Source organism: Argopecten irradians, chromosome 1 (assembly GCF_041381155.1).
Source record: "Argopecten irradians isolate NY chromosome 1, Ai_NY, whole genome shotgun sequence".
In the NCBI taxonomy this organism is placed as follows: Eukaryota; Metazoa; Mollusca; class Bivalvia; order Pectinida; family Pectinidae; genus Argopecten; species Argopecten irradians.
Genome location: NC_091134.1, coordinates 44301356 through 44325811, shown reverse-complemented (window position 1 = coordinate 44325811; position 24456 = coordinate 44301356). Strand labels below are relative to the sequence as shown.

The 24456-nt window shown below is 35.1% G+C and overlaps 1 protein-coding gene across 2 annotated transcripts in view; it reads right to left on the bottom strand.

Moving 5' to 3' along the window:
* The window catches only part of LOC138329396 (potassium voltage-gated channel subfamily KQT member 1-like), a 74290-nt gene extending 52747 nt beyond the window's left edge, over positions 1–21543 (bottom strand). For both annotated transcript variants that reach the window (XM_069276359.1, XM_069276376.1), the window contains exon 1: positions 21118–21543. The gene's annotated coding sequence lies outside the window, so the exon portion shown is untranslated. The remainder of the gene's footprint in view (positions 1–21117) is intronic.
* Between the last annotated feature and the right edge of the window lie 2913 nt (positions 21544–24456).

The following is a 24456-nucleotide window of genomic DNA, read 5'->3' as shown; positions in this document are numbered from 1 at the left end:
ACGTTTTTTTATCAGGTGCAGCCATATTGCCTTTCAAAGTCTAGAACATTGTCAGATAAACTCCGCCCACTCGCTCTCTCGCCTGACGTCGGGTAGGCTATCTAAACTCCGCCCATCTAGACAATTGACAGAACCACTCGACCAGTTGATAATACTGTCGTTCAACATACCGAGGTATTACATCATTTATTTTGTCAACGGTTAGACCGACACGACAGTAATATCTGATAATTAATAAAAAAAAAATTTTTTTTAAATATTAAATAAATAAAATCCTGGGTTTTTTTTTGTTCTACACATGTCCGTTTTCACTATTATCTTTGACTAAACAAAATGGCGGCCATTATGATTGGCTTGCCTGCCTACTTCAACAGGATACGGTTCACATTGACTATGTTTTATTCATGTGAGATTATTTCTGATTTTGAACAGTATTAATTGGCCATGTCTGATTTTGCTAGCTGGCTCTGGCTAAAAACGATCATGGACATCGTGATGCATGACTGAATAAATTAATTGCTACAATTTCACATCTTTATGGAAGTTTGTGAAAACACAAACATAGCTACCTGCATTATACTAGGGCCTGATATAAGTCTTCTTAAGCCCTGAGGTGTAATTAAAATTGCACTTATGGCTTTATCTGATGTAATTTTTGTGAGCTTTTTAACACTTTGGTACAAGTGCTGAAAAATCGGGTTATTTGATGACCCGACGGTCAATCGGGTTACTCATTCTAAAATGTCTAAAACTAAACGGCTATGATATTATATGACCAAACGCTCTATGATATTATGACCAAACCCTATGATATTATATGACCAAACGCTATGATATTATTATGACCAAACGCTATGATATTCATATGACCCAAACCCTATGATTATTTATAGACCAAACACTATGATATTATATGACCAAACGCTATGATATTATATGACCAAACCCTATGATATTATATGACTCAAACGCTATGATATTATAAGACAAAACCCTATGATATTATATGACCAAAGCTATGATATCATATGACCAAACCCTATGATATTATATGACCAAACCCTATGATATTCTATGACCTAGAGCTATGATGATCACTATGACCAAACCCTATGATATTATATGACCAAACGCTATGATATTATATGACCAAACGCTATGATATTCTATGACCAAAACCTATGATATTATATGACCAAACGCTATGATATTATATGACCAAACCCTATGATATTATATGACCAAACCCTATGATATCTATGACCAACACCCTAATATGATTTTATGACCAAACCTATGATATTATATGACCAAACGCTATGATATTATATGACCAAACGCTATGATATTATATGACCAAACCTATGATATCATATATGACCAAACCCTATATAATTGATATGATATTCTATGACCTAACACTATGATATTATATGACCAAACCCTATGATATTATATGACCAAACGCTATGATATTATATGACCAAACGCTATGATATTATAAGACCAAACCCTATGATATTTATGACCAAACGCTATGATATTATATGACCAAACCCTATGATATTATATGACCAAACACTATGATATTATATGACCTAACCTATGATATTATATGACCAAACCCTATGATATTATATGACCAAACCCTATGATATTCTATGACCTAGAGCTATGATATCATATGACCAAACCCTATGATATTATATGACCAAACCCTATGATATTATATGACCAAACCCTATGATATTATATGACCAAACCCTATGATATTATATGACCTAGAGCTATGATATCATATGACCAAACCCTATGATATTATATGACCAAACCCTATGATATTATATGACCAAACGCTATGATATTATATGACCAAACCCTATGATATTATATGACCAAACGCTATGATATTATATGACCAAACCTATGATATATAACCAAATATTATATGACCAAACCCTATGATATTATATGACCAAACCTATGATATTATATGACCAAACCCTATGATATTATATATGACCAAACCCTATGATATTATATTACCTAACCAATTTTATGACCAAACCTATGTTATATATGAATCCAAACCCTATGATATTATATGACCAAACGCTATGATATTATATGACCAAACCCTATGATATTATATGACCAAACCATATGATATTTATATGACCAAACCCGATGATATTATATGACCAAACCTATGATATTATATGACCAAACCCTATGATATTATATGACCAAACCCTATGATATTAATATGACCAACAACCCTATGATATTATATGACCAAACGCTATGAATATATGACAAACCTATGATATACCACCAATATGACACTATGATATATACCAAACCATATGATATTTATATGACCAAACCTATGATATAATATGATTACCAAACGCTATGATTATATGATATGACCAAACCCTATGATATTATATGACCAAACGCTATGATATTATATGACCAAACCCTATGATATTATATGACCAAACCCTATGATATTATATGACCAAACCCTATGATATTATATGACCAAACCCTATGATATTATATGACCAAACCCTATGATATTATATGACCTAACCCTATGATGATATCATATGACCAAAACCCTATGATATTATATGACCAAACCCTATGATATTATATGACCTAAAATATGCTATGATATTATATGACCAAACGCTATGATATTATATGACCAAACCCTATATGATATTATATGACCAAACCCTATGATATTATATGACCAAACGCTATGATATCATATGACCAAACCCTATGATATTATATGACCAAACCCTATGATATTATATGACCAAACCCTATGATATTATATGACCAAACCCTATGATATTATATGACCAAACAGCTATGATTCTATAGACCAAACCCTATGATATTTATGACAAACTATGATATTATATGACCAAACCCTATGATATTATATGACCAAACCCTATGATATTATATGACCTAGAGCTATGATATTATATGACCAAACCCTAAACCAACCCTATGATATTATATGACCAAACCTATGATATTATGACCAAACCCTATGATATTATATGACCAAACCTATGATATTATATGACAAACCTATGATATATATGACCAAACCCTATGATATTATATGACCAAACCCTATGATATCATATGACCAAACCCTATGATATTATATGACCAAACCCTATGATATTCTATGACCTAGAGCTATGATATTATATGATTGACCAAACCCTATGATATTATATGACCAAACCCTATGATATTCTATGACCTAAGCTATGATATTATATGACAAAACCTATGATATTATATGACCAAACCTATGATATGATTATGACCAAACGCCTATGATATTCATATGACCAAACCTATGATATTATATGACCAAACGCTATGATATTTATGACCAACCTATGATATATATGACCAAACCTATGATATTATATGACCTAAGAGCTATGATATCCATATGACCAAACCCTATGATATTATATGACCAATGACTATGATATTATATGACCAAACCTATGATATTATATGACCAAACGCTATGATATTATATGACCAAACGCTATGATATTATATGACCAAACCTATGATTTATATGACCAAACCCTATGATATTATATGACCAAACCCTATGATATTATTAGACCTGAGCTATGATATCATATGACCAAACCTATGATATTATATGCCAAACGCTATGATTATATGACCAATGATATTATATGACCTAAACCTATGATATTATATGACCAAAGCTATGACCCAAACCCTATATTATAATGACCAAACCCTATGATATTATATGACCTAGAGCTATGATATCATATGACCAAACCCTATGATATTATATGACCAAACCAAATATGCTATGATATTATATGACCAAACGCTATGATATATATATGACCAAACCCTATGATATTATATGACCAAACCCTATGATATTATATGACCAAACCCTATGATATTATATGACCTAGAACGCTATGATATTATATGACCAAACCCTATGATATTATATGACCAAACCCTATGATATTATATGACCAAACCCTATGATATTATATGACCAAACCCTATGATATTATATGACCTAACGCTATGATATTATATGACCAAACGCTATGATATTATATGACCAAACCCTATGATATTATATGACCAAACGCTATGATATTATATGACCAAACCCTATGATATTATATGACCAAACCCTATGATATTATATGACCAAACCCTATGATATTATATGACCAAACCCTATGATATTATATGACCAAACCCTATGATATTATATGACCTAGAGCTATGATATCATATGACCAAACCCTATGATATTATATGACCATATGAGGCTATGATATTATATGACCTAGAGCTATGATATTATATGACCAAACCCTATGATATTATATGACCAAACGCTATGATATTCTATGACCAAACGCTATGATATTATATGACCAAACCCTATGATATTATATGACCTAACGCTATGATATTATATGACCAAACACTATGATATTATATGACCAAACCATATGATATTATATGACCTAACGCTATGATATTATATTACCAAACACTATGATATTATATGACCTAACGCTATGATATTATATGACCAAACCTTATGATATTATATGACCAAACACTATGATATTATATGACCAAACCCTATGATATTATATGACCAAACACTATGATATTATATGACCAAACCCTATGATATTATATGACCAAACCCTATGATATTATATGACCAAACGCTATGATATTATATGACCAAACGCTATGATATTATATGACCAAACGCTATGATATTATATGACCTAACGCTATGATATTATATGACCAAATGCTATGATATTATATGACCTAACGCTATGTTATATTGTATGACCTAATCTTATAGTATTCTGGGACCCTATGTGTTCAAGTTTACTGCTTTGAATGGCTGAAGTATATTTTACAAAACAATATTAATGCTGTACCAATTTGGCACCGCTAATGACAGATTGTGACAACATGTTGATTTTTTCACCAAAAGAAAAGGTTAACGGCACCTTAACCCTTCAATTCCCTGCCTTTTCAACACCTTCTTAACTACTTTCTGCTTCTCAAGGTGAAGTGTCCTATCTGTTCCTATGGTTACCAATTTAATCGCATGACGACCAACTGATTACAAGCCTTGGGTGTCTCTTCTAACAACTATCAACAGGAAAACATATTACCAAACGCAAATAGGAAATTCTAAAGCCCAACGAAAATATTGTTATGAACAAATGTCGTAAAGAGACAATTTGGTTAATATGTTTTCATGATCAAAACAGGCCAATCATGGCTTCAGCCATCAGCAGGATATTGTGACAGTCCTGAGGAAGAAAAATACACATGTAATAGATGTTCCAGAATTACACATATGACCAACAGACATGCAATCTATTGGCTTTCAACCTACAATTTAACAAAATCACTATTCAACCCAACATAAAGCCCGATGACCTTTCAACCCAACATAAAGCCCGATGACCTTTCAACCCACCATGAAGCCCAATGACTTTTCAACCCACCACAAAGCACAATGACCTTTCAACTCACCATAAAGCACAATGCCCTTTCAACTCACCAAAAGCACAATTCCCTTTCAACCCACCACAAAGCACAATGGCCTTTCAAACCACCATAAAGCACAATGAACTTTCAAACCACCACAAAGCACAATGACCTTTCAACCCAGCACAATGACCTTTCAAACCACCACAAAGCACAATGACCTTTCAACCCAGCACAATGACCTTTCAAACAACCATTAAGCATTATAACATTTTAACTTACCATAAAGCACAATGACCTTTAAACCACCACAAAGCACAATGACTTTTAAAACCACCACAAAGCACAATGACCTTTCAAACCACCAAAAAGCACAATTATGACCATTCATCCCACTACAAAGCATAATTATGACCATTCATCCCACTACAAAGCATAATGACCTTTCAACCCATGATAAAGCACAATGACCTTTCAAACCACCACAAAGTCCAATGAGCTTTCAACCCACCACAAAGCACAATGACCTTTCAAACCATCACAAAGCACAATGACCTTTCAACGCACCATAAAGCACAATGACCTTTCAACCCACCACAAAGCACAATCACCATTCAAACCACCACAAAACACAATGACCTTTCAAACCACCACAAAGCACAATGACCTTTCAAACCACCATAAAGCACAATGACCTTTTAACCCACCATAAAGCACAATGACCTTTCAACCCACCACAAAGCACAATCACCATTCAAACCACCACAAAGCACAATGACCTTTCAAACTACCACAAAGCACAATGACTATTCATCCCACCATAACGCACAATCATTGCATGCTACATTTAAATCCCTTATTCATTGATACCATTATATGTCCTATTTTATCTATGGATCATCAATACTCTTGCCTATCTTCCTGTTTTCTTGTTTTCCAACATTGAAAATGCTTTCCTGCCAATAAGCAGAAAATTGTTTTCATTATTTCTATTTTGTGTGTTCCTGCATCTCAAACAAGAGGTTCAGAGGGCTTGTACTGCTGGTTTGTAATGCCAAGTAATGTTCTGAATACAGGTTCATTGTTCCTTTTCTGAAGGAAATTAAATATTTACCTCTAATTTCCCTATTGCCCTCCTGCCCCTGGGGGGGTCAGAACCAAAATTTAAACACACCCTGTTTCCCTTCCCCAAAGGATGTTTCTGGCCAAATTTGGTAAAAATCCATGAAGATCTCTATGACTAGTAGCGATTTAAAGAAAATGTTGACTGACCGGCGGACGCCGCGCCATGACATAAGCTCACCCGGGCTGGGTGAGCTAATAATTCACACAAATTTCACAGTAATCCAACTATGACTTTCATTATCAAGGCATTATAACAATGATAACAAGGAAACACTATCTAACACGATTGCTACCGTCCTCAAATATTCCATTCCCTTATATAAAATACCGGTAATAAAGTTCTGATATCAGTTAATGGTTGGCCATGTTACGGCAACCCAAGGTTCATCTTCTGGCCTACAATTCAAACAAAGTGCCATAATTCCATATTAGGAAATCCTGAACCCCCATGGCACCTTTTCCGTGGAGACATTCTAAGTCGCCCAAACTAGACCACAGTCCCAACAGCAACACTACATGACGCTGACAGATGACAGATATCTCCTGTGTCAAAAATTCATTGGAGAACATATAACTCAATAAGTCTGCAGGCAATATCTCAGACCCGCTGCCTCGGACAGTAAACAGTACTAGGTTAGAAAAAATCATTCTGTCTCAATTCTGTCTCCACTGCAGCATGTTTCACTTACCTCAAGGCCAAACATATACAATATGCCAATAATGTTTTAATATTTAATATGTAATTATTTGTTAATCTGCAGAAAATATAATCAATTTTTCATTATTTCATGGTTATTGGATAATTTCAATCTAATCTCCACAGAATTTCATATTAGACCAGTACTTTTGAACCAACACATTTAATAATGTTTCGCTTTACCATGAGCCTATTCAGCTTATTAATCATTAAAAGCATTTTGAATGTATCTTAAGTTCATTCTGGAAGCACTTGCGAGCTGAAGCTCATTAAATGCTATCAATGATTTGTACTATGTACTCATTTGGTTGGCATTTTAAAGCACATTAAAATAATGTTTTCCTTTTTATTTGTATAAGGTCATAGGCAAAGAAAACCTATTGATTTCCAATGTCTTTGAAATTGGTTTCAACTAAGGCAGGCAATGAAGCAGTAATTTACGCAATATTAAATTAAGTGACCTTCACTCTTACAAAGTGAAACAGATGACCTTTGAACTATTGACCATAACAGTTGACATTGACTGCTGACTCAGATTACTGACATTTGATAACTGTGACCTTGCTTGTTGAATTTCACTGCTGAACTAGAATTTGGACATTACTTGCTGATCTTGACAACTAACATACTGGTAATTTGACTTGACCTTAACTGACAGATTCCTGACTTCAATTGCTTAGAATATTTCCCCTGATATATTATCTTGACATTTATTCATGACATTGACATCTGACTTTGACTGCCACCCATTCTTTCTGACCTTGACATCTGGTTGACATTCTTGACCTTGACTCCTGACCTTAACAGATGAATTTGATTCCTGACTTCAATTGCTGAACAATATTTCCCTTGACATTTACATTGTAATTCTTGACCACAACATTTATTCATGACATTGACTGCTGACATTTACCCCTGACCTGTACCCCTGATCTAGACTCTTGACTTTGATTCCCTATGTTAATTTGTGACATACTTAGCTGGTGTATATGATAATTCTGTATTGACTTTCACTGCAATTAACATGGGGTTGTCTGTATAATCCACAATGGGGTGCAATCAATGGTCCATGACAGGTGTATATAGGACAAACATTTACATTACAATCAAACAACATGAATAAATAGCTATAAATGTTTACATAACAATCAAACTCCAAAAATAAATAGCTTCTTTCATTTGAACTCTGTTTTAGCAAACCTGATAATATGAAGTTTAAAGAATTTGCTAAGGTTATAATATTATGCAGTATGAAAGATGCAAATGAAATTGATTGCATTATCATCTCATTTACATGTAACTTAACACACCAAAGATTGTGTAAGATGTCTCCAGTAGAGAACATATTGTATGGATTTATTTTTGAGAGCATATTAAAGTGGAAAATTAGCATAAAATATTCATTTAATTTCAGATTGATACCATATTTTTCAAATATGCATAAAAATCAATTCTTGTTTGGAAAGCTCTTGGACAAAATGCACTCATTAATTGCAATGTCACAGTTGTGTAAGGTATTTCTCGCAGTCCTAGTAGTTAAAACTGCCACCTCCAAGAGAAATGTAAATATTGAAATAGAATACTAACAACCCAGCCTTTTAATCTACGATTGCAAACCGATTTATTCTGTAGTACTTACACCTACACGAAGTACACAACGAGAGGGAACAACAAAGCTGGGTATTTAGTGTAACCAAATACCTAGTCAAGACTGGCGCCTCGACCGTGTAGGTAGTACCTATGCTGATCAATGGAACTGATCTATAGACTTTCTCTTATCACAGTACTGTAATCTCAACTGATCAAAAACCTCTAGTATTCACTGAAAAACTCATGTAATGTCAGAGAGGACTACAACAAACAAAGACGACCTATAGAGGCAGAAAGGTTTGGGGTATAAAGGCTCAATGGATTCATTTCAAGAAAGAGAATGGGTGTCCATCGAATGATCTGTAGACTTGGTGTCCGTTGAATGATCTATTATTGATGGGAGAAGGGTTTCTTATCATCTGACTGAGAAGAACATTTTCACATGGCTCTTATTGATTAAGGGTTCACATCTTACAGAGATTTGAGGTTCACATCTGTCTGGATTAGAGGTTCACATCTGACAGGATTAGAGGTTCACATCTGACTGGACTAGAGGTTCACATCTGAGAGAGATTGGAGGTTCACATCTGACTGGATTAGAGGTTCACATCTGACAGGATTAGAGGTTCACATCCAAGAGAGATTGGAGGTTCACATCTGAGAGAGATTGGAGGTTCACATCTGACTGGATTAGAGGTTCACATCTGACAGGATTAGAGGTTCACATCTGACAGGATTAGAGTTTCACATCTGACAGAGATCAGAGGTTCACATCTGACAGGATTAGAGTTTCACATTTGACAGAGATCAGAGGTTCACATCTGACTGGATTAGAGGTTCACATCTGAGAGAGATTGGAGGTTCTCATCTCACTGGATTAGAGGTTTACATCTGAGAGAGATTGGAGGTTCACATCTGACTCGATTAGAGGTTCACATCTGACTCGATTAGAGGTTCACATCGGAGAGAGATTAGAGGTTCACATCTGACTGGATAAGAGTTTCACATCTGACAGGATTAGAGGTTCACATCTGACAGCGATTAGAGGTTCACATCTGACAAGCTTAGAGGTTCACACCTGACAGAAGAACATAAGTTAACATCAAACTGAGGATCAGATGTTAACATCGGACTGAGGATCAATGGTTCACATCCGACAATGAATTCAAGAAGGCTGACATCTGACAAAAGATTAAACTTATAAAGGTTCACATCTCACAGATGATCAAAGGTTGACATCTGGCAGTTGATCAGAGATTTACATTATAATGAGGATCATATATATCTGTCCCCAGGTTTTCGACGCAAAAAAAAAAAAAAGAGATCCCAGAGGGATCTTGGCGCCCACCAAAAAATGATCTATGTCTGACAATTGAAAGAGGGATCTTTTCTCTGCTTTTCAAACTTTTGCAAACATACTACATATAAAAATTTGAGATAGATCCCATCAGTACTTTCTGAGAAATAGCAGTAACAAACTTCAACTATCAAAATCCAAGGTGGCTCCTTGGCGGCCATCTTGTAGATCGATCGGTCCCAAATCGAAATATGCACAACTAGGGCCCTAGGGGAACCTATATATGAAATTTGAGAGATTCATTCAATACTTTCTGAGAAATAGCGATAACAAACTTTAGATATCAAATTCCAAGATGGCAGCCTGGCGGCCATTTTGTTGACCGATCGATCCAAAAACGCATTATGCACAACTAGAGCCCTAGAGGAACCTACATATGAAATTTGAGAAAGATCCCTTCAGTACTTTCTGAGAAATAGCGATAACAATCTTTAACTATCAAAATCCAAGATGGCTGCCTGGTGGCCATCTTGTTGACCGATCGGTCCCAAAACGCAATATGCACAACTAGGGCCCTAGGGAAACCTATATATGAAATTTGAGAAAGATCCCTTCAGTACTTTCTGAGAAATAGCGATAACAAACTTTAAGTAACAAAATCCAAGATGGCTGCCAGTCAGCCATCTTGTTAACCGATAGGTCCAATAACGCATTATGCATAACTAGAGCCCTAGGGGAACCTACATATGAAATTTGAGAAAGATCCCTTCAGTACTTTCTGAGAAATAGCGATAACAAACTTTAAGTATCAAAATCCAAGATGGCTGACTGGCAGCCATCTTGTTAACCGATTAGTCCAATAACGCATTATGCACAACTAGAGCCCTAGGGGAACCTACATATGAAATTTGAGAAAGATCCCTTCAGTACTTTCTGAGAAATAGCGATAACAATCTTTAACTATCAAAATCCAAGATGGCTCCTTTGCGGCCATCTTGTTAACCCATTGGTCCAATAACGCATTATGCACAACTAGAGCCCTAGGGGAACCTACATATGAAATTTGAGACAGATCCCTTCAGTACTTTCTGAGAAATAGCGATAACAAACTTTAAGTATCAAAATCCAAGATGGCTACCTGGCGGCAATCTTGTTAACAGATTGGTCCAATAATGCATTATGCACAACTAGAGCCCTAGGGAAACCTACATATGAAATTTGAGAAAGATCCCTTCAGTACTTTCTGAGAAATAGCGATAACAATCTTGAACTATCAAAATCCAAGATGGCTGCCTGGCGGCCATCTTGTTGACCGATCGGTCCCAAAACGCAATATGCACAACTAGAGCCCTAGGGAAACTTACATATGAAATTTGAGAAAGATCCCTTCAGCACTTTCTGAGAAATAGCGATAACAATCTTTAGCTATCAAAATCCAAGATGGCTGCCTGGCGAGCCAGAGAGCTTGTATCAAATCGAGACGACAGACAAACAAGGGCCCAATTGGCCCGAATCGCTCACCTGCAATCTAGAAATCATACATGGTTCATACTTAACAAATAGAGTAAATAAGAATTTATATCATCCCTAAGCACATTAGAGGCCTCTTTGCCTCTTGGTTATTAAAAAGCAGTCGTTTAAAGATTTTAGCCTATTTGACCCCTGTAACCTTGAATGAAGGTCAAGGTCATTCTTTTGAACAAACTTGGCAGCCCTTGATCCCAGCATGACACAGGCCCAATATCAGGTCCCTGTGCCTTTTGGTTGTTAAGAAGAAGTCTTTTAAGGATTTCAGCCTTTTTGACCCCTGTGACCTTGAATGAAAGTTAAGGTCATTCATTTGAACAAACTTTGTAACCCTTGATCCCAGCATGCCACAGGCCCAATATCAGGTCCCTGGCCTCTTGGTAATTAAGACAAAGTTGTTTAAGGATTTCCACCTATTTGACCCCTGTGACCTTGAATGAAGGTCAATGTCATTTATTTGAACAAACTTGGCAGTCATTTATTCCAGCATGCCACATGCCCAATATCAGGTGCCTAGGCTGTTTGGTTATTAAGAAGAAATCGTTTTAAAAAATTGCCTTTTTGACCCCTGTGACCTTTAATCAAGGTCAAGGTCATTCATTTGAACAAACTTGGTAGCCCTCTATCCCAGCATGCCACATGCCCAATATCAGGTCTCTAGGCCTCTTGGTTATTAAGGTGAAGTGGTTTAAAGATTTTAGCCTATTTGACCCCTGTGACCTTGAATGAAGGTCAAGGTCATTCTTTTGAGCAAACTTGGTAGCCCTCTATCCCAGTATGTCACATGCCTAATATCAGGTTCCTAGGCCTCTTGATTATGAAGCAGAAGTCTTAACAAGATATTTCATTCTATTTAACCCCTGTGACCTTGAGTCAAGATCAAGGTCATTCATTTGAACAAACTTTGTAGCCCTTCATCCCAGTATGTCACAGGCCCAATTTCAGGTCTCTAGGCCTCTTGGTTATTTAGAAGAAGTCTGTTAAAGATTTTCACCTATTTGACCCCTGTGACCTTGAATGAAAGTCAGGGTCGTTCATTTGAACAAACTTGGTAGCCCTTCATCCCAGCATGCTATAAGTCAAATTTCAGGACTCTAGGTCACTAAGTTTTGGAGAAGAAGTTGTTTAAATGGAAAAGTTGACGCCGGACAGACGGCCGGACGACGGACACTGCACCATAGCATAAGCTCAATTGCCCTTCGGGCAGGTGAGCTAAAAATTGCCGAGATCAGTGATCATCTGTTCTGCATGACAATGAATCAAGCCTGGGGATCCCTAAGGGATACCAATGTGCAATTTTTATAAGTAAGTGAGTTTACATTGAGGATCTGCACTTCATGGATGCATTTGTTGAATGGATGGCGATTTTATTCGATCTGTGCTCATTAGGGAATCGCGACCTGGGGATGTAGCGTGAACTTTTTCGACTAACGAGTTTTACACGAATCCTCATAATTCAACTTTCGCTATGAAATAAAAATTGCCTATAATACCATCATATCATATACCATAGTGACCAGTAAGGAATTGTCTTCAACGTAAGCTAATAAATATTCAGATAGGATGATTTTTGTGGTGTTCAGAGCATTTTAAAATTAATTACCCCATTTTCTGGAAATGGGATACAGGGCTAAGTAAACAACCTTTCAGTATTTTTAGTATTTATTTATTTTTAGGAGCAGTGATTTAGCTTCAGTTTTTACTTGGAAAGGGACAGAACCCAGAACTAACTTCACAGGAGCAAATTCTCCTCCAGGCCAAAAGTGGGATGGTGTCAAGGGAAACAGAGGATATGAAGATCCCTGATTTGATAAGAATTTAGGATCTTCAAAGAGAATAATAGACAAAGAAAAAACAGACGGAGGAAAGGTTGTCACCAAGCCTTTGTTTTCAATCTAGCCATTAAACATTTAATGATAGCAGAGGATACATCATAAACATAAAGAAACTTGATCAAGCATCAGTTCACATTAGCTTTGCTAACGTCATGCCGTTATATAGTCCAATATTTCCTTGCTTCACAGTATAATGCCCAAGACATTTATAATTCATACTGATTCTGTAACCACATCATGTATTGTTAATTGTTCCTTTGTTTATTAATTTGTCTCCTTCTGCACTGACATTGAGGACAAAGCCAGCACTATCGAATTAGAGAAACAATACTTAGGGTATGTACCAGTACTCAGGTACATGTGTCTCTAGTAACAGCAAAACCACATAATCATGGTCCCTGTCACCCTAACTGTATACTACAGAATACCGCCCACATGTACCCGTAATCATCCTCACACTATAAGACACAGCCAGTTCATTAGGCCAAAAATTTTTTATGTCTGTTTAGGGTTACATTGGCAAAAAAAATAGGGTTGGTAGCGATTTTTTTTTTTTACTGTCTTTCACTCTAAAGTAATGGCCAGAACCGGAGTCTGAAATCAAAATCCCGACTTTTATTTTTTTTCGTAGAAAAGTGGAAAAAAAAATTAGGGTTGGAGGTAAAAACATTAGGGTCGGTTGGGTAACCCTAAACAGATATTTCATTTTTTAGAAGTTTAGACATTGCACGCAATGAGAATGATGGTCTACAAACCAATATAGGACGAGGTCAAGTTAGGCAAAATATCAAAAGTTCAGCAAGGGGTAAAACATGAAGATCAAATATTGAGGTCATTTTGTCAATTGGTAGCATGGAATTAATGAAAAAAATGAAAGAAAACTACCAAAAAATGTTTATTCTATGGAAGAAAGCACACAAAAGTATAGATACGAAAACAATTCCCATCATGATAAGCATTGTATTTTATTTACCAGTACATGTATTTTATGTTTCAATGCGTGACACTCTCATAAACATATCTGAATCTGGTACCTATATTAAACCAGCCATGCATGGTGACCTCAAAACTTTTAATCTCAGTTAATCTCACATAAAAAGATGAACTCCTCAAGAAATATTAGGTTATCTGAAATTCAAAACTGAAAACTACTATACACATAGTTGCATCATATGTTTTTGTTATTGCTTTAGGCAAATCTAAAGCCATTGCAAATATCCATTGATATTAAAAAATATTTACCTAGAAGGAATTACATTACAAAGTACAGTAGATATTTTTAAAATTATTTCCATCCACTTCATTCTTTTGTTTGACATATTTGAACATTAATTCAATTAATAGTTTGTCCACACAACACTAATTGATTTTCTATTGTTTTAAGCAGCTTTTTCATTATGGTTACATTTTCGATTCCCTGTATGTGTTTTAAAAAATGAAAAAAAAATATATTGCAATTAACTTTTTCATGAATTACAAAAGCCTAAGAAAAGCATGAAAAAACATGTTTTTTGATATAGAATTTACAAAAATTCTTTATTAGCAGTGTTTGCTATCTAAAACCATGTACTGTGTGCTACTTTTTAGGATTTTGTTAATATTTGATCAATAATAATACAACGCCACAGCAAAATTTTGTCAGCAAAACATATTAAGATGTGTAGATGATCTTTGACCCAATAACCTTTATCTCTTGTATTAGAACATTCATTTTGATCAGCTTTGTAATTGAATTTAAGTCTTACATTCAACTTTTGTGTTGTACATTGAACAAAAACCCTGCAGTGAGCAGCTGGAATTATTACTCTATTGACCTAGGGTTATTTTTTCTTCAACAAATCAAATTTGTACTGTCAAGTTTCAGGCAATGAAATTCTAAAGTTTGGCATGAAATATTTGAATTTTCCTATGAATGATTTATAAAGAACAAGTTTTTTCATAATATCAATATCATCCATGCTGAGAATGACCAATAATATAATATAATACTAATTTCAGAAAGATATTGAATGAATAAGAAATCTATCTGACAAAGCCACAAAATTTATTTTTTTTATATTTCTTTTATTTTTAAATCATATTGGTATTACAATTAATCATCTATATTTAATATAATTTAATTCAATATGGTTTTTTATGCGATCACCTTTTCACACATACCTTTGTATATCTACACATACACGATCATACATATATATATACCCTTACATACACACACAGATACACATACATACGTACACACACACACCTACATATATACACACATGTATACATACATACATACATACAACACACAATCAATCACACCCTTACATACATCATATATACCCAAACATACATGTACAAGGTAAATACATAATTTACATTTTAATATACAGTTTTACATACATTTATAAGAGGCATCACTCCATAGGCACACACACACGCATACACACACAAACACCCTCACACATAAAACTTTTAGAGTAAATACTTGTGATTCCATGCATAAACATACTCATACACACAGCCTTGCACACTCACAGTTAAAAATAAATTTTTAATTCTAGAAAATTTAGAAAAAGAAGAAGAAGAAAAAAGAAAAGAAAAAGAAAGTAAAAGGATGAGGAAAATGAGAAGTAGAGAAAATAGAGGAAAGGTGCAGAGGAAAGTGGTTAGAAATGTATTTGTTTGAGATGTGGCTAGTAACATCACATTTGTTTCAGATATAAAATTATAAAGGAACTGTCAGATAGCTTTGACAATCATATGTCAAGGTGAATTTATCAACTTACTCCAGGTATTGGCAAATTTTGTTTTTAAACTGTCATTCTGTCCATTTGATATATATTTTAGTATGTTGTAATACTCTTTTATATTGTTTACCAATGCATGAACATTTAAAGATTTATTAAAACATCTGGTCCTAGAAATATATTGTTTAATAATAAGAATTATAACATTATCAACAGCAGTATTTATACCATTGTTCGTAAGTCCAAAGTTAAAAGACGGCTTATTTACTGCAAACGGAATGTAAAGTACATCTAAAAGAGTCTCAAATTTTTGTAACATATTTTGCACCTCTTGGCACTCCCACATTAAATGTATTATTGTTTCTTTTTCGGAGTTACAACATGTGCACATAGGACTGGGCACAGCACCATATTTAAATAAACTAGAGTTTGTAGTAAGAATATAGTGGGATAGACGATATTGGAGCCATTGAAGTTTCGTATTTTTAGTTATTTTATACGGAATATTGAAAATTTTGCTCCATTCTCCGTCAGGAAATTCAAATTGTTCTTGCCATTTGAGTTTACCTGTGGCTACAGTCGTTGTTTTATTAAAAACATTATAAAAGAGTTTAGAGTCCTTAAAACTTTGGAGTACAGGTACTATGTTTGGAGGTAAAAATGGACGAACAATTAATGGAGTATTAAGGGGCAATGGATTTGGCAAACATTTCCGAAATGCTGATATTAATCCTTGAACTTGGAGGAAGTTTGTACAGACTGAATATAGTTGTGAAAGCTCTTCTAATGTATAGAAGGAAAAAATCTTCCAAATCCAAGTGATAAAGGAAATAAACACACTTCTATTTGAATTTCTATGGGATAGTAAAACTGACAAAGTAAAAAGAAATAATGTTGTCCAAGATTATTGTAACGGGGGGTTAAAAATGATTAATTTACATGCTTTCATAAATTCTTTAAAATTAGGATGGATTAGAAGACTGTACAAGAAGGAAGGGAAATGGAAATTGATTTTGAAAGAAAATATTGATATTGATATATTACTAAATATTGGTGGTGAATATATATTGCAGTGTAGTAATTTATGCAAGAACAGTTTTTGGAAAGATGTTTTGAATACCTGGTATAAATTTAATAATGCTAAGGAAATGCTAGAGTTGCAGAAAAATTCATTTTTAACAAAATGCATTTGGCATTAAGGATATAACTATAGCAGCTAAACCCATTTTTTACAAAACTTGGTATAAATCAGGAATTCATTCTGTCGCAGATCTTGTAAAGAAAGCCTCAAAATTTATGACGAAGGGAAGGATTAGAGTTTATTCTACATGTATTTTGTAAGATTTTTTTTTTTAATTACACCTTAAGTCTGATTCAGACATCATACCTTAATATGATGTGTCAATTTTACCTGTCCTTTTTGTTTCTGTATAGAGAGGTTAAAATCAATTCCTTAGGTGTCCTTTATAGACAGGCTCTCAACTATCCCTTGATGTACTTTATAGAAAACTACCATCTATTCCTTGGGTGTCCTTTCTTCAGGTTTAAACTTGTCCCTTGGATATCCTATATACTGTCTTTGCATATTACAGAGTTAGCTCAAGTAGTTTTCTCCAAAAATTATGACGTCATGCTTATAAGCACATGACGTCAGAATCAATACCTACCTGCAAGGGCACATAACTCTGTAATACTGAGAATCAAAGCCATCACTTATGTACCCTTTATACAGGTTCAACTCCATCCCTAGAATGGTCTTCATGAACAGGTTTGACTGTGAATGCCATGCTTTTTTCTGCATGTTTGATTCCTGTGACCATAACTGAATGTCAAGATCATCAAAATCTTGTATGACCTAACTTCCAGGTATTTTTACTCTCAATGAAGAAGAAATTCCTAAAAACAATTTACTTGTAAATAGTATTTATAGCCAGTATGAATGAATTATAGTTTTAGTTAGGATGAGTTTTCCTATTTTAGCTCTATTAGAAAGTGGCAGGCTGTTCAGCTTAAAATCACTGGTGTTGGACCTTAACTGGCGACTTTCCATTCCCTTTCCAGTTACAAAGAACATAAGTCAATGCATATAGACAGGCTTACATGTTATGGCCATACTATTGGTCGACTTTAAACCACTCACACACACTAAGACCAGACCAGACTACACTGTCTGATTGAGATCACTTACAGGATGGATGGAATGTTAGAGTGTTCACAAACTTCAAGTCGCAGTGAAAACAAACACTGAAAATAAATATTCTAATTCTGGTCACCTTAAAGTAACACTTAAACCCCTACTTTCCATTGTTCTAGGCCAGTCTATAATAAGCTGGAGGTGTGATAGGTTTAATTATACATCCCACTCCACTCATTCAGGGGAGATTACTCCAGTCAATCAGTAAATATTGATGGTTCCGTAATGGGATGTTATACTACTTCACCACAAAAGGCGGACATCTTCATCACCTAACAGATCCCAACACTAACTCGCATTGATTTCGATGTCCTTGGATGATGGAAATTAATTAGACCTTTGGAGGGCACCCCCGAGGACTGGCTTGGAACCGCAGATTGACAGGAATCAATAGTCATCAGTGATCAGCTGACCACCACCAAGTGGTCACATGGGGATCACATGACCATTGTATGTCAGATCGCCATAACCTCGACATCATTTACACAATCACAACTTTGTTACTTTAAATGTAAAAAGAAAATGTAAATTATGTGAAGTTGTATGTTTCTAGGACATGCTAAATGACTGTGAGTAGTTATTAAAAGTTGTCCATTTCAACTTGAATGAACAATATAGATATTGTATTATATGTGTAGCGGGATTGGGCTGGGTAGATCACCAGTGACCAGGTAGCTCAGCAGTTGAGCAATTGGCTAGTGTTTGGATGTCCCGGGTTCGAATCCCAGTCCGACCACTACATTCTCTCCTCTTCTTTTACAAAATTGGCACCAAACTAAAATAACCACGGTGGTGGTGTAATGGTCTCCTATGTCTTCGAGGGCAAAGATTTGAAAAAGTAGGGAGGAGTAGCGGGATTGGACTTGGTCAATCATCGGTGACCAGGCGGTAGTATTTGGAGGTCCCAGGTTCGAAGCCCGGTATGGCCACTACATTTCCTCCTCTCCTGTTACATATGCATATGTCATACATATGTCATAATATTACTTGAACTTCAATAATAAAATTGTAAGGTAACATTATCTAAGTGTTTGGAGATATATGTATATTAATGATAGGTGACCTCAATATTGGTTTGTTTTTGTTTTTCTGCAATCTGAGTAAAACCTTATCAACAGTTTAGGGCATTTTAGGATATTCTCCTGTGTGTTCATTATAGCATCCGATCAACAGTTTAGGACATTTTAGGATATCCTCCTGTGTGTCCTGTATGACATCCTATCCACAGTTTAGGACCTTTTTGATGGCCTCCTGTGTGTCCTGTATGACATCCTATCAACAGTTTAGGACCTTTTTGATGGCCTCCTGTGTGTCCTGTATGACATCCTATCCACAGTTTAGGACCTTTTTTATGGCCTCCTGCGTGTCCTGTATGACATCCTATCCACAGTTTAGGACCTTTTTGATGGCCTCCTGTGTGTCCTGTATACATCTTTTCAACAGTTAATGACCTTTTTGATGGCCTCCTTTGTGTCCTGTATGAAATCCTATCAACAGTTAATGACATTTTTGATGGCCTCCTGTGTGTCCTGTATGACATCCTATCCACAGTTTAGGACCTTTTTGGTGGCCTCCTGTGTGTCCTGTATGACATCCTATCAACAGTTTAGGACCTTTTTGGTGGCCTCCTGTGTGTCCTGTATGACATCCTATCAACAGTTAATGACCTTTTTGATGGCCTCCTGTGTCTCCTGTATGAAATCCTATCAACAGTTTAGGACATTTAAAGGTTCCAAGTGTGTCCAGTAAGAAATTTGTATTAAACAACAGTTGAGGACATATCATCAGTAATCATGTAGACCAATCGTTTCAGACTGTCCATTCTGGAGTTTTGCAGGTCCTAGATTTGAAACCCCAGTAAAATGACTGCTACATTCTATCCTGTTACACTATACACTGAATTATATATGAGTTCGGATCACAACTCCATTGAAAACCTGTACAACATCATAAACTCCCACAAAAAAAGTATATCAATGAACTGTTTCTATTGTTGTAGCAGACAGTTATTATATAAACAGCCATCTTGTATGTTAGTATAAAATACAGGTTTATGTCAATGTGTGAAAAATATCAAAATGTATGTATCGATTTTAAATCATAAAATGTATATCTATCTCTTACCATAAATACAACTACAAGTCCTACTTTCATGACAATATCACTGATCACACATGTTCTCTACCCTCTTACAATACATACAAATATAACCCACACCCGACTTCACATATAAACACATGACGCCACAGATCTAGAATCACCTGTGACATTGAGACACAGGTAGATGGTATTGTTTAGTATGAAGCCAAACAGCTGTGCATTTGATTCAGTAATCAAGCATACATCTGTCAACCATACTAAACTTTTCAAGCTGAGGAAACAAAGCCAGAATACACAAGTGTGGCCAGAAGTAAATGTGTAGTCATTGTTGGGCACATTTTGTGCGATTTAAACTTTTAACACAAAGCTATTTAAAGCTACTGAATGATGTCCAGGTATACAAAGTAAACAAGATTGTCACTTACCTTCACGCGACACTGAAGTACTGGTGCCGTTAAAATACTGACTGTTCCGTAATGAACTAGTTTGATGTTAACTGGGATTACACATAACCTATAAGCCCTACACGGTTTTTTTTCTGTTTGTAATTTAAACACAAATACTAGTCAAAGACAGAGTATTCCAGGTCTCTCTGGTAGCACCTGCCGCAACACGCCAAACTGTTGTACAATGAACAGGTATGAACTGAGAAACATCAGCACATTTAACGAGACAAAAAACCGCTACTCAGATGAAGGCCATTATAATGGCCTCCTCAACGCTCACAAATAAATGATAAACGTTTAATGAGTCCCATTGTTGCTCCCATTTAGCGAACAAAACAAAACACAATGTAGGGGTAAGAGAGCAGCTTTCAATATTGCGTTACAACGTCACGCTGAGCAATAAATGTGGGTATTAAGTATTGTTGTGTACACCAATGATTAAAGTTTACCCAGGTGTATTATAATCAGCTGATCTACCATTACCACTTAAATCCCCCTCAAGGAGAGACGTCCTTTCTGTTCCTTTACCTAAGGTTTTGTGATTGATTATAAGAAGTTATGTCATCAAAGCCTCGGTAATTAAATAAAACAATAAAACATCCCATTTAATTGCTTGATAAGACACAACAATCAAATAACTATTTACATGATTGTTGTCTGTAATGAGTCCTCTCCGACTCAACTTACCAATTAAAACCGCTTATATATCTTACTTAGCATTCTTACACAAGATTAATCCAAGAAAAACTGTAATCTACAAACCTTTTAACTTACATATCTTATATAATCTTACTCAGGCAATACAAAACACGTTACAGATATCCAAACGGCAGGTGAATGAAGGACATCATGTCCTTTTCTATGAAATACACACAGACATATCATACCATGACATTTTACTGTGAACAGTATGTAATTGCATCTTAAATATTTTCCTTAAACAAAAGACATTTAAAAGGATTTCCAGAAGTTTATAACAGATGCTGAATAGCAGGAGATAGCTATAAATAGTTTAGGAGGAGAAAAAAAGCTGGAGGACACAGAGATAAACCACTGACGTCAGTACCTAGCCATTGTCCTACATGCATGGTCTTCAAATTTGCATTCGAGGTGTAGAAAACTAGTGGTAATACAAATGTATGTTGGATCACTGACCACCATAAACTCTCCTAAAAGGCTAAGGAAATGTTGGAAAACAAGCATTTTTACTACCTTAGGATTCCTGGACCTATTCTTTTACTTTGTGTGTTTTAATAAAACATTTACTCTGCTATATCTAAACATTGCAAGCCATGATCAGGGTATGGTATTAGTGAAAACAGAAACATGCATTGTATATTAGAGAGATAGGCATTTTTACAATTGGCAGAGGGACCCCTTTATGTGTTGGTTTTTTCCATATGCTCCAAAGCAGCTAAATACAGGAAGATAGCTTTGTTGTGTAATAAAAATTCAGATATTTGCATATGGTGTAGCATAATTTTTGAAAGAAAAACATTTTGATTGATATACAAGAGTAGCAACTTAGCCAACCAAAAGTAGAGGAACCTCGGTCATCAGTAACTACAACATTGTACATGTATCTGGTGAAATCACATTATTTGATCCCTAAGGACTTTGTGATGAATAATTAGTGATATATTCCAGATCCACAGGATTTGTAGATGTGTTCAAGTTCAAAGTTAGTACAAACATGTCAAAAAAACAGGTGTGTTCTTCATAGTGAAAGTTACAGATATTCATTTATTTTTGTTAAGAAAGATGTTCGAAGTGTCACCCTTAAATTTGGAATAGCATTTGGTCCGAATGCCTGACAGTCAAAAGGGTCACCTTAAGGGCACAATTATAAATATTGATAGGTTAAATTCTAGGTCACTTTCTCAGTTTTAGAAAGGACTAGGTATGGTATGGGTGATTTGTCGCCCCCAAATCCGCTATTTTTAAAAGGCTGTTATTTTAAGATGTTAATCTTGCATTTCAAATATTAACTACATACCTGACATATTTGATAGTGCTATTAGGTAATATAACAGTTCTAGTTGCTATGGCAACTATTTTATTATACAAAAATTATGCAAAATGTGAAAATTTCATCAAAATTGACCTTTTTTATGCAGTTTTTCATCTAGTTAACATAGAGCGCATTCTAGAACAAACTTAACATTTCTCAAAATGAAGTATTCTTGATGTCTGGTAATTCCCATAAAATATAAAGTTTGTTCTAGGTTGTACTTTATTGTTTTTAAACAACAACTATCAAAAAATAAAATTTTCAAATTTGCATAATTCATGCAAAGTTACCATGGTTATATAGCAAAAACATACTTTTTGTCAACAAAAATATCATGAAGTTTTTATCAGGGGCATATTCAATACTTCAGCAACTTAATTATTTATTCCTTAATTTGAAATTTGGTAGATTTAGGGGCCAAAAAGAGCCATTACCATATGTAGTCCTTTATATAGCTCATTTCAAAGCCACAGTAATAAAAATTATATAATTCTTTGATATGTGACATTTTGTTGTAGTTGTAGACTGTTCAATGGGGGTCGCCGACGATGTCTGTAGTACTGTTCAAATCGATATAATCACTGCCTCCTCCACCCCCTCATCATACCAGTGATTCCACCCACCATATATGGAGACAAAATGAAACCAGCCACTGGAGCTAAACAATGTACATTTTGTATAGACCAGTAACCCCTGGTGTACACTATTAAATAATTTCCGATTTACAAATCATGTCATATCTACGTTTCAACACATGTGACATTATCACACTTTTTGAACATAATCATATTCTTTATTGTCATTTTGAACCTAATGAATGACATTGTATATATCGCTCTCTAGATCTGACTACTGATGGTCAAGCGCGTGGATCGTGAGCCACACGTCCATGTAGTTATGCAGACGACAGTATCTGATTTTCAGTATCAATAAAGGCGTTATCTGTACACAGTGGCTACTTAATAAATGATGACCACTTACCTGATTGACAGTCCACCTGAATGTTGACGTCGTACCGTACATCGTGCAACCGGAAATCACGTGTTTCTTGTCAGTGTGCGTGTGGTAAAAATGAAGTTGTGAGCTCATATAGTATACGAATTTCACCAAAACAATGTTTGATTTAATGGAAATCCAGTACGTCGTGTTAATGGCTTGATACTGAAGGTTAAAAGGAATTGTTGTGTTTGGGTTTTTTTGTGAGATGCAAGGTTTAAAACTGAATAAAAACATCATGAAAGTACGTAACATGAATGGACAATCATTTTATTCATATCCGCAAGGATATGTGTATATATTTGAATATA